General features: G+C 41.6%; 1 protein-coding gene across 2 annotated transcripts in view; it reads left to right on the top strand.

Annotated features, from left to right (window-relative positions):
- LOC142366479 (leucine-rich repeat and fibronectin type-III domain-containing protein 2) overlaps window positions 1–12,860 on the top strand; it is a 167,487-nt gene that overhangs the window by 111,731 nt on the left and 42,896 nt on the right. For both annotated transcript variants that reach the window (XM_075448375.1, XM_075448374.1), the window contains one exon: window positions 8,718–8,797. The gene's annotated coding sequence lies outside the window, so the exon portion shown is untranslated. The remainder of the gene's footprint in view (window positions 1–8,717; window positions 8,798–12,860) is intronic.

Raw genomic sequence — 12,860 nt, 5'->3', positions numbered from 1 at the left:
CAAGACTTCTGGAACAATGTCCTTTGGACAGACCAGAGCAAAGTGGAGATGTTTGCTCATAATGCACAGCAGCACGTTTGGAGGAAACCAAACACAGCATATCAGCACAAACACCTCACACCAGCTGTCAAGCACGGTGGTGGAGGGCTGATGATCTGGGCTGGTTCTGCAGCCACAGGACCTGGGCACCTTGCAGTCATTGAGTCCACCATGAACCCCTCTGGATACCAAAGTGTTCTAGAGTCAGATGTGAGGCCGTCTGTCTGACAGCTAAAGCTGGGCTGAAACTGGCTCATCAACAGGACAAAGATCCCAAACACAGCAGCAGATCTACAGCAGAATGTGTGAAAAAGAGAAGAATCAAGGTGTTGCAATGGTCCAGTCAGAGTCCAGACCTCAGCCTGACTGAGATGCTGTGGTGGGACCTTAAGAGAGCTGTGCAGAAACCAATGCTGCAAACCTCAATGAGCTGAAGCAACGCTGGAAAACGTGATCCATGAAACCAAGAGGATACTGCTTTTAATGACTCTTAATCTCAATCTTGAATGAACGCAGCTTTATCCATCCATCCATTTTCTATACCTGCTGAATCCGTCGTTCGGGTCGCGGGGGGGCTGGAGCCTATCCCAGCGGTCATTGGGCGAGAGGTGGGGTACACCCTGGACAGGCCATCAGTCCATCACAGGACAAATGACTATATGCACTCTCACTCCTAAGGAAAATTTTAGGGACACCAATTAATCTAACATCATGCATATGTTTGGACAGTGGGAGGAAGCCGGAGTACCTGGAGAGAACCCACAGATACACGGGGATATATGCACACTCCACACAGAAAGGCCCCAGCTGAGTGTTGAACCAGGAACCTTCTTGCTGTGAGGCGACAGTGCTAACCACCACACCACCGTGCAGCCCTGAGCGCAGCTTTATCATTTTCCTAAAACCAAAGGACCTATATATATATCTACTTTTCCACTTTCTTTAATTTAACTTTTACATATGCTAGATGCAATGTTTTCCAATAGAAAACATACAGGTGGACCTGAAATGTGTTTCCTGTAAAAGCCATTAACACGTAAAAACGTGTGTTTTCAGTTTTTTATTTTTTATTATTTGTTTCCTCTCTTTGCAGATCCTAATATATCTTGACCTTTGCTCAATGATATTTGCAGTAGTTTCAACAACATTTCAGTATTTCTTCTGCCCTTTGGGCCAAAAATAAACCGATACTTTCTTTCTTTTTTCATAAGAAGGAGGAGGTCTCAGTTTGTGTGGTTTCTGTGCTGCTACAGGTGCTGGTGAGAGGATGAGATGCAGCAGCAGGAGGTCTAGTTGAAAGGCCTGTCACTCACCAACACACAACAAACTGCCTTCGTTCAAGGGCAGGATTTTACAACTCCAGTTAGTAGACGCCGTGAGGACAAAGTCTTAGATTTTTATCCTATCTCTCGATATTTCTTCATAAACATGATCGCAGTGCTACCAGCCCTAAGGTATTTTATCTGACATCCTGCATATTTAATAGGCCAACACAGGCCACTGCTGAGCAAGGCTGACCCTGAACAACTGAGAAATCTCTAACGTACAAGAGAAAGCTGCTTTCATCTGACACAGTCAGTCTGAATGCAGCCTAATTGCTTTTCATATTTCTAAAATACAACACAGCCTGCTAAGGTTATCTGTTCACGGGATGTTTTTTCTTAACACATTGATGGATTCTACGCATGGATTTGTAAAGATTTTCCTGTTTTCTCACTTTTCAATCTGGCCACGCTGCATTGCGTAACAGAAAAACTGAAGAATAAAAAGCTCTGAGCCGTATCTTTGAATTATGTGCTCTGTGACTCATAGCGTTGACATGCCGTCTCACAGATATGAGATCCCGATCTCTTGATTATAAATCACCTTCTTGAGACGGCGCTGTGACACCTGATTTAATAATAAAACTTCCACTTTTTTCTTAGTTTGAGTAAAGGATTGAATATGCTCGAACAAACTTGGATATTTTCTTTAATTAAATACATCGAATTAGCTTTCTTTTCCCCCAAAATCTATGGATGTGCTGACAGCTCCTCAGTTGTTTCCAGATGTTTAAAAAATGACGGTGTGCTACACAGTGGGAAACTTGGACCTGTCCCAACTTTTTTGAGACGTGTTGCTGCCATCAAACTCGAGATGAACGAATGTTTTTTTTTTTCATGAAACAGAAAAATATCTCACTTTGTTGTGCTGCAGTGTCAGCCTCCTTCCAAGATGTCTGGATTAGCGTTGTACGAACAGTCTAATAAATCATTTTTCCCTCAAAGTTAAAGATGAACAGCTTAAAACGTGGCAACTTTACAGTCGGTTCATTTACTTTTTCATGATGATGAGATAATGAGACGGTTCATAACGGTCGTCTTTGTCTTTATTTCCGCCTTCGTTACCACATCTGCTCCAGATGGTCATGTTTTATTCACCCTTCCATTACCCTCATTAGGATGTTTTCTTCACTTCCCAACCTGGAAGCGTTTGGTTGTTAAATGTTAGACAGAGGCTGTTTATCACACACCCACATGCACACAACCAGACTGATTTTAAACACTTCCATTCTCCTCAGAGAGATCTGATCTATATGAAAAAAGGTTGGATTTTGTCTACCTTGTTAAAAATGCTGTGTTGCCGGGCTTCTGACATCTTTTCCGAAGCTCTTGTGACTACAAGTTCTTTATCAAAGACGGCAGCTGTCAATATGAATTCGGGCTGTTTTTCACATTCTGTTAATCTTGATCTTTATCAAATAGCATTTCATCAGGGGGGGATCAATCCTGACTGAGAGTTTTTAAAAGGCAGGAGAACAAAATATTTGGACCCATGTTGGAGCAACAGCTGCGCTGGCAGTGGTTGTCATCCTCCTAGATGAATGAATATTTTTCTTCCAGAAGGCCACCTCTGCCTCAGGGATATTTCCTACCTTGAAGAATCTCAGCCTTTTTCAATTTTACAGTACATTTCATTTTACATTTACATTTAGCCATTTATGTTGTGTATTGCTCTCAGCTCCAAATGCCGCCAAAGTAACAATACCCTGGGGTAGAAAGATGCACTCTGCTCACAGACAGCCAGCCAAAATCACTGTGGGACATCTTTTAAGGTTTGCTTGGCTCAGTGCTGGCCCACATGTCCAACAACCCTACACAGGAAAGAAAGACTCCAGATGGCCAGTCTGCCCGTATCATCCGAGCTGAAGTAAAAACGTGTGCTCCTCTAAACTGAGACGTCAAAGATGACATAGTTTGCAGTTCGAAGCGCACCAAAGAATCCTGTTATAATGGAGCTATAATGTAGGAGCAATGGGAGTCCCAGAATAAACATTAAACTAATGATGCTCAGCTTGGTTTTCTATATCTCCATCCTATGAAATTTAAAAAAAGAAAGGACAAGGGCCCAGAGCAGAAATGTGGGCGTCCTATTTTACAAGTTTTCTGCAACATTATCTGTGAGGAGTACCTGCATTTTTGCAAATGATTCCCACATAAGGTTTCTAATCCTGAGAGTTCAGACGACAGTATGAGTTGTGGTGCAGGGATGGAATAGCTCAATATACAACTAGATGGACTGCCAAGAAAGTGTCTACATGATCCCCAGAGGATACATCTTACTGACTTTGCTTCTGCTCGGTGCTGGCAGTCATGCACTGGTGTTGTGACCTTGTTCAGCTCAGCACTGTGCCAGTATATGTCCAAAAAGAGCCACTCAGATAAGCGTAGTCTGATTAATCCACTATACCTCTGATCTAAAAAGTCTTGATCCAGCCCTAATTCCTTTAAATTTAGCTTCCAAGCAGCCAGACTTTCTTCAAATCTTTTAAAGTGATCTTGAATGATAGTTGTCCAGGTTTTCTGAAGGTCTTTTAAAGTTTTTCTTGGGGAAATTGGCTGTTTTTTTTTTCACTCGTTTTCAGTCCAGTCCTTGTTCCTGACCATTTTCAGATGAATGTGTTTCTTTTGTTTAAGCCACTTAACTCTGACCTATGAATCAATCAAAGGCACCTAACTCAATAGATAAACCAGAGTTGTGTCTTCACATAACAAACAACTTGGCAAAGAACCAGCTTTAAATTGTATCTTTAGTCACTTTGTTCCCAGCAGCCTGTCACAAAGACGCATCATTTGTTCCAATTTCTTTAGCTGCATCTGTAAAAAACAGCAAAGATAACACAGTCTGACAGACAGAAAACAGGATTTCTGCAGCAACAAGGTGATTCCCAAAGAGCTGTTGGCTGAAAACTTGGCATATCTCAGCATGGTGTGCAGTGTGTCCTTAAACATTTGAGGAAACTGGACAAGTGGAGGACAGAAGAAGAAGTGTCAGGCCTAAAGAACTATCTACAGCAGATGAACAGGATCTGAAAGTGATGTCCTTAAGAAAGAGGAAAAAATCCAGCAAAGACCTGACACAGGAGCTGAGAGATGCATCTGGACCTTCAGCTGATCCATCTGCTGTTGGCCCAAGCCTCATCAGAAATGGGCTCCATGGAAGGGTGGCTGTCAAGAAGCCGTTCTTAAGGAAGGGAAACAGGGAGAAAAGGCTGAGCTGTGCCAAAGGACACAAGAAGTGGACTGAAAATCAGTGGCAGCAGGTCTGATGGAGGGATGAATCCTCCCCAGAGCCCGGAGCTCAACATTACTGAAGCAGTGTGGGATCAAGTTGGCAGAGAACGGAACAAAAGGCAGCCCACATCCAAAGAAGAGCTTTGGGATGTCCTTCAAGAAGCCTGGAGAACTATTCCTGTAGACTCCTTAAAGAAAGGACAGAAAGCATGTCTGAGAGGGTTCAGGCTGTGTTGGAGAATAAAGGAGATCAGACCAAATATTCACTTTAGAGCTCGTTCTCTATACTTCATTTTCACTGCAGTAAACTTTTACACACCAATGTGTAGTTACCCAACTTATGGTATAATGAAAAAAACACATCCGCAGTAAACTTTACGACGAGTAAAATGGCCGGGACCTTTAACAGTGTTTTGTTGGGCAGAATGTACACATCACTTTGTCACAGCAGGAAAATAGCATTAAACAGCTCAAATTCTTGCTTCAAGGTCTCAAAATAGCAGACAAACACAATTCTGCACACATCCCTCACCTAGCTTGTAATTTCTTTCTGTGTGTTATCTCCAGCAGTCTCTGTGTAATAACAAGTTCCCCAGCTTTGATGCTCTTTAAACGGCGCTGGCCGGATGAGCGGTCACAGATATGAAGGGGAAACCATACGGACTGCATAATGACAACGTCTGTGAATTAGATAAACCCTTTTCTTACGGGCGCTACTGCCGCCCTTTCAGAAAATGTGATTACGTTTCTCCACAGGAGGTGAAGTTGGGGGAATGTTTTTTGCAGGGTGGAAACCTGGCGCCCCACGTTTGTGTCTGCGTGAGACCCTCAAACGACCCCAACTCGCCTGTAAGTCCCAGGCAGGCTGCAGAGCAGGAGTAAGTTTCTTTGCCTGTGGAGGCCTGCTGTTCAAGCTGAGCGCGTGCCAGTTGTTAATGACTCGGTCATGTGTAATGTGGGTGACAGCATGCGTTGTAACCTCTTTGCTGTAAACAGTATATCTCCAGAGTAATACGCAAACACAGTATGGTCACAAAGTGTTTTTTTTGTATGAGCCTGAGAGCAAAAAGCCTGCCAGCAGATGTCTTTTCTAAAAACCCAGAACATTTGAGAAGCTGTCGTTCTTACACCTAACTTCAGACTATTCTTTAACGACATTTCTTCCTTGGTGTGACCACATGCCTTCTCACAGAAATCTAAGCGTATCTGAAACTTTCAATCTCGAGTTTCCACTGCAAAAATGAGACTATTCCACATAACTTGCAAAGTCTTTAAACTACACTTAAATTTGAGTCCAATTTGGGAACTTTTCCCTACTTCATCTCTGTTTCAACCAAAAGAACTTGACCCAGATATTAGTGACATTTCTGATTGGTTGAGTACTCCTGGCATCTTATTTCCACCTCTCTGTCTCAGTCATCATCCTTCATCTTTCGGCTTTGTCGCAGGTATTTCTGTAATCGGTAAATGAAAGATAGTGCAGTATAAACTAAGATCTAAAACTTTATCAACTAAAGGAAAGGCAAAGGACACTTGGCTGCTGTTTAATTACAGTCTGAAGGAACGTTTAAAAGTGCTGGGTACTTTTCTGTGCTGCTTTAGTTTCATTTTGATGGCTGGTTGCATTTCTTTACACTGATTAACTAAAGTCATTTGGCACAGCTCAGCCTTTTCTCCCTGTTTCCCTTCCTTAAGAACGGCTTCCTGACAGCCACCCTTCCATGGAGCCCGTTTCTGATGAGGCTTGGGCCAACAGCAGATGGATCAGCTGAAGGTCCAGATGCATCTCTCAGCTCCTGTGTCAGGTCTTTGCTGGATTTTTTCCTCTTTCTTAAGGACATCCCTTTCAGATCCTGTTCATCTGCTGGAGATAGTTTTTTGGGTCTGACACTTCTTCTTTTGTTGCTTGCTTACTGTGGCTTAACAAACAAACGGAAGAAACACATTCCTCTGTAAATGGTCAGGTGGACTGGACTGAAAATGAGTTAAAAAAGAGCAGCTAAAATCCAAAGAAAAACTTTAAAAGACCTTCAGAAAGCCTGGAGAACTATTGCTCAAGACCACTACAGTCTGGCTGCTTGGAAGTGAAATACAAAGAAACGAGGGCTGGATCAGTACTTTTTTTATTTGAAATCTGCATGAATGGCTTTTATACTCCTGTTCATTTCAGCATGTTCATGTGTTTCCTGGGAAAATAACCAAGCTGCTCTGCTTGTTCTGCTTGTGCAGCTCCACAGGTCCGACCAGGCTCTACCTGCCCACCTTCACAAATGTTTTGGTTCTAGTTTAATTAAATTGTCAATATTCTATAACATGATCCTCAAGGAAATGACTAAATCCAAAACACTATTAAGAAACCTGACAAAATGGATGTCTTGTTGATACTGCACCCAATAATGGTGTGTGGGTGATGGACATCTCCTCCTACAAGTACATTTCATGGTAAGAGGAAAGACACGGTGGCCATGGCAGGACTTAACAATCTAACAGAGCCAAATCAATTAAGACTGCACCTCCAGTATGGCACACATTGAAAAGCTTTCAGCTGGAAGGCGGTGCATCGAGAACACATGACCTGGAGTCGTTTGTTGCCTCTGAGGTCTGCAGGTTTACAAGCTTATGAAAGTTTAAACCAAAATTAAATTCATATTTCTAAATGAAACACTTGAAGATCAAATTAATGGTGCCTGACGGGAGCAAACAGATTTGAGTTACTGTATGAATAATATTAATAGACTTGTTTTGTTGTTGTAATAAGATAACGCTCCCTTGGTGTTTGGTTTTCATGAGCCTGACTGCATCTCAGCAGGTTTCAGAGCAAAGTTGTGTCTTTAAAAAGGAATCGTGTTATTTGTATTCCCTGGCTGCTATGCTTTCAAAGACGATGACGCTTTCAATAAAATCCAAAAAGATCAGCATCTAAATCTCCATCTTTTAAGATCATTTTGCCTCAAATATTTTGTGCACAGATGGATTCTTTTTGGTGAGAGTGTGGTGCATCCTGGTTTAGGGTTCATGAAACAGCGACTGGCAGGCAGCGCCCAAACTGGGACCTGATAGTGTGTTGGTAAAACACATTCTGCCCCTTTAATCAAAGCGCTGTTGGATGTGCATTTGCAAGTCTTCAACTGAGCCGTGAAAGGAACAGCAGAGTTATTGTGTGGCTGTCTGTGAAAGGGAGGTTGTCAACATCGGCGTCGACTGGAAAGGCTGGATCACGTGGTTTTTGTGTAGGAGGGCAAGCACACGAGGAAATTGGCACGTAAACACCTCAAAAGCAACAACGTTCTGTGGAAAATGAAGATGTTTACGCTCGGTGCGCCCTGTCATTCATTATATACAGCAAGGCCACCTTTTGTCACAGCAATACCTCTTCACCTGCATTCATCACACACAAGGCCAATATGTTTCCTTTGAGAGCATCTGGAAATAAACTGACATTTGTGCGTGCGAGATCTTGCAAATTAAGCACGTTTGAGTTGCTCAAACGTACCGCTGACATGTGTGCATCATCTCCCACACACTCTTCCTCCCACACGGTTCTGCAAAGCAAATTCAACACAGCTCCCATACTGTGTGTTTAGAAAGGAAAACAGCTTGTAGGGACGGCTGGCTGCAAAAAAATGAAGGCAAAGAGACAAATAATGCGCGTCAAGTTGTTGCAGCGATAATGTCGCTCGGGAGCCGGGCCCCTGCATTAGCACCCCACTGTGCTACATTTCAATAATTTTCCATAAAGCAATCTAATCTTCCTCCCTTTTTACACTGCTTTTTTTTATTTTATTTTTGAAGCTTTTGTTTGAGAAGCACATAATTCCCCAACAAACGCTGTTGTTTGAATTGTGAAAAGGTTCATAGCTTAGTGGCATGATTTGCTCCCGGTGAGTTTCCATAATAACACCTGTTTTGTTTAAGATTTGCGTGAGATGGCTCAGTTTTCAAACCACGTTATAATGCAGACTTACTCACAGTCACAAAGGTCAAAAGTGTAAAACATCGAGGGATTCTTTAACGCACGGAGGCTCATTCAGTATTCACCTGCAGAAGTGTGTTGTGTAGGACCGCTCTTGACATTTTGAAAGACCATATGGACTTTGAACTTTCTCTTTTATCTCCTCTCTATAGGCTTCATCCCGCCGTTTGAGTGAATGTGTGGCCTGGAGGTTTTTCCGAGAGACCATATGGCACAATACCGCACAATATAGGTAAGATTGGCCTTTTACGACTATTTCTTACTTGAGGCCTGAAATCACCCTCTTGTCAAAGTGCATACAAAGAAATGTCAGGCCTTGGCTGCTTCTTTACTGGTCAGAAGGCTTTTAATGGGATGAAAATGGATGGGATGAAACATGTAGCATTATCATGAAATAACGGGTCTGCAAACACATATAAAAGTCTCAGAACACAGAGACATCTTTCTTTTCTTCACTGAATTCATGTGGAGAACCCAAACAAGCCAACCAGGCTAACAACACCTCCTACTCACGTAAATACATCCATATTAAGGCTTAAGCATTGATTTAATCATCGCAGTCACAAAGCATTTCTCTGCTCTCTCAACACTGCAGACATCCTGTCTCTTAGCTGGAGACAAAAAGTGAACTAAACAGACTTTAATGCTGTGTACCCCCCCTCCGACTTATCACATACCCCATTAATAATGGTTTATGTGAATGTTTTAATTGTGAGCTGGAGGCATTCAGTATAACGTCCTATTGAGGCAAAAACAATTGATCATTTTATCAGCATTATTGCTACTCAGTTTGTAAAAAAACATGTGTCTAATATCTTCTCTGGGTCTGCTGGAAGTAATTAAAAATGTAATTTTCCTTTTAAAATGCAGAACAAAATGCCTACAAACTGAAGGTGTGTGGAGGGAATACATTTCCTGTAGGTAGAGTAAATAATTAATTTCATCAGTTTTGCATTTCAGATTCAGTTAGGCTGGGATTTTGTTTTACCCTAAGTTAGAAAAGATTTAAAAAAAAACGAAGAGCATTATCAGAAACTCTTGAAGAATCTAACAAAATTACTCAAATGACAAAAGATGCTGTCAGCGGTATGATCAAATAAAGTGGAGACAGAAACATCCAAAGAAGTAAGAAAGTCATTGGAAGAGCTGAAACTTCCTCCTAAGTGGAAACTCAAACTCGGTTGATTTTGGAAGTTATGGGATTATTTGTCAGATGTGTCTGCTCGAACACTTTCTGAATGACTGAACTCTGTGAGATGTGTTTAGCTGCTAAACCGTTGCGTTGCAGTGCAGCGTGAACCTGACTGCATAACACATAGGCTGTGGGGAATCAAACTACAAGTTCCCGAGCACAATTGTGGTAAAACGTATATATCTTGATCAGTCATATTATGTCACATTACAGCCCTCCATAAAACCGTTGTTCCCTGATGACAAAGAGCCAAAGCTGAATGTCATATTTTTACATTTTACAGGCAACCAAACTGTGAATTTATGTCAGCAGGAGGCATAGTTTTATCGTTTAGAGGCATTTAACTGAAACTCCAACAGCAAAACATTTAGTTACTTACCAAACACTTAATAATTACTGACTAACACAGACACTAAAGCTTGTTATATTTCACCATTTTAAAAAAAAAATTCAGACAAAAGCTTAGACTTTTTGCGTTGATATCCACAACCGTTTTTTTACCTGAAGAGCAATATGTCTGCAGGCGGTATCTTTCTTTAAAGAAAGCGTTCTGGGCTGTGTAACTTGATCAGAAAGACATTTTCAGTACAAGACGGCGTTGTTCTGAAGCAGGTGGGATGAACCGCTAAAGCACCATAAAAGAGGAGCTGGGGGGAGAGGGTAGATGCCACAGAGCACCATGTGGGAGGGTTATAACAGAAATACATGGGGTGGCGCTTTTAATCTGCAGTGTTTAGCTGGTTCTGGCCTTTTGACATTACTGCAGTGGTTGTGAGAGCGACTGCATGTGAAGCGTAAACACGGTGTTCACGATGGTGAGTTGTTAAAAGCTATTTTAGCCCGAACCATGATTGTTTTCCTACACTACCCACATGAGGTCATCTTCTAAACCCAACCAGGAAGTGACAAAGGTGTTTTAGGGATGTTACGTTGTGTTATTAATAGGGCTGGGCAACGATTAAAACTTTTAATTTAATTAATCACATGATTTCCCTGATTAATCACGATTAATCGCATTTGTACGCGAAATCCAAAAATGAATCTAAAAGTAGTGTGTAGCTTTTAGCATTTAGTTTTATTTTAAATGTGCTGCCATATGAATGAAAGTGCCATAACATTTGTTGCCAAACACACTTTTAATATCAGCATCTTTCTGTAGTTTTTATGTAGAAGCCTCGCTCCACTGTCTGTTTCCTTGAATGACTTGCTGCTATCAGTTGTGTGTTTTGCCTTTAAGTGATATTTTAGACTGGAACTACTACGCTGAGAAGACAATTCAACTTGGCAGAGTTTACAGATGACTTTGGTTCTGTCGACTCCGCCGTCCGGAAGAACTTTAAAATGAAAATGGCCGAGTAAAAGTTCCGTACCCTTCTCCATGTTTGGTGGATCCGCCGATTACTTTCTTTTCCGGTTCTGCAGCAGACAGCAACAGACTTTTACAAAATAAAAGCCTGTGAGCAACAGACTTTTACAATAATAAAATAAATAATAAAACCTGCGTAAATGCGCGATAAAATATTTACTGGCGTTAAATAATTAACACGTTAACGCGATAATAACGAGTTAACTCGCCCAGCCTTAGTTATTAACTTAATTCAGAAGTGGGAAAAAAATTGCCACGTGTTAGTTTTGAGGCCAAAAAGGTTCAAAAGACGCTGGTAAAGACTTAAGAATGACATCTGCTTTCATGTGTAAACACTCATATGAGTTGCATTTCCTACCTGCTACTTGTCCGGGCGCTGTAATGAGATTTTGGTATTTGGTAGGATGAACAATGACCTATAGGGTCGCACGGATTGGACGACTTCTTGCTTTTTGTAGTGGAACTTTTGATCTTGTCTCACAACCTTCCTCAGGAGATGACATTACCACAGATTTCTTTACTTTAAACTTCTCCTCCATGTGGCTTGAAGTTTCTACAAGTTTCTGAGGCTGTTGTCGCCAGGACAGACATGGACTTCAGGGCTGTGTTCGAAACCATATACTACAAACTTTGTAAACTTTGGCAACATTTGAAACATTTTCAGGCGATAAAGTAGTAGTTTACATCCCCAACGTTTTGGAAATATGACAAAATACCGGCTATTTATAATTTTGTTCCCACGAATTCGGCACTACTAAAGCTAGCCGCAGTGAATAAGGCACTTCCGGTTATTTTCTCAAAAAATAAAATACCCGTTGCCTTTTATCACAGGGAAAGCAATTACGATACAATTGGCACTTTTGTTTTGAAAACAGGAAGTGAACCTTCCCTCGTTGTAGCTATCTTGAAACTGCCGTTTTGACAGGAAATGACGATCGGCGACGTCACGTTACGTTGCATCTTGGGTAGTTTGAGTATGAGTAGTAACCTCATGATGCATACCCAACATTTCGGAGAATCTAGTATGCATTCGGGAACTTCTCGCTTACTCAAACTCGCATACCAACTCAAAAAGTTAGTAGGAGTAGTAGGAGAAGTATGCGGTTTTGAACACAGCCCAGGTCTTTTCTGTGACCAGCAGCATGCAATGATGGTTATCTTGCTACTCTTACTGAAAAAGAATGATCATCCATTCATTTGTGCTGGGGTGGCATGAAGGCCAGAGATGCTGATTTTGGTTAATTTCCATTTATAAGACGAGGAGAGTTTCGGACCTAAGTGACATGGGACGAGACACGAAGCTGTCAATTAGCATCCAATAAGCCTTCAGATGTTTTTAATGAAATATTTCAATGGGTTTTCTCAAATGAGCCCCATTCTGCCATTTGAAGGAAACATACTGGACAATCCATGGGATTTTTATAGGGTTATGACTGGTACCGAACATAAATGTGAACATGACCCAGGTGGGAGGGTGCATGTGCAGCACTTAGAGGATGACAGTAGGGTTTGCTACTGCCTCAAAAACAGAGGTCTCAGCTATTTATGATGATGCTTTTGTTGTAAAATGTCAGTTTTGAGCCTTGGTGAAAGCTGTCCTACTTTCTTGATGCACACTTTGCATCATGACGGATTTAACATGATCAAAAGTGCACACACGCTTTTGATGCTTTGTGCTCTTTCACTCGGGAGGGGTGCGAAAAGCTCGTGAGATTTATAGAGGACACGAAGAATAAA

Source organism: Odontesthes bonariensis, chromosome 17, assembly GCF_027942865.1.
Source record: "Odontesthes bonariensis isolate fOdoBon6 chromosome 17, fOdoBon6.hap1, whole genome shotgun sequence".
Taxonomy (NCBI): domain Eukaryota; kingdom Metazoa; phylum Chordata; class Actinopteri; order Atheriniformes; family Atherinopsidae; genus Odontesthes; species Odontesthes bonariensis.
The sequence above is the reverse complement of the archived record's forward strand: the minus strand, read 5'-3'. Positions and strand labels throughout refer to the sequence as shown.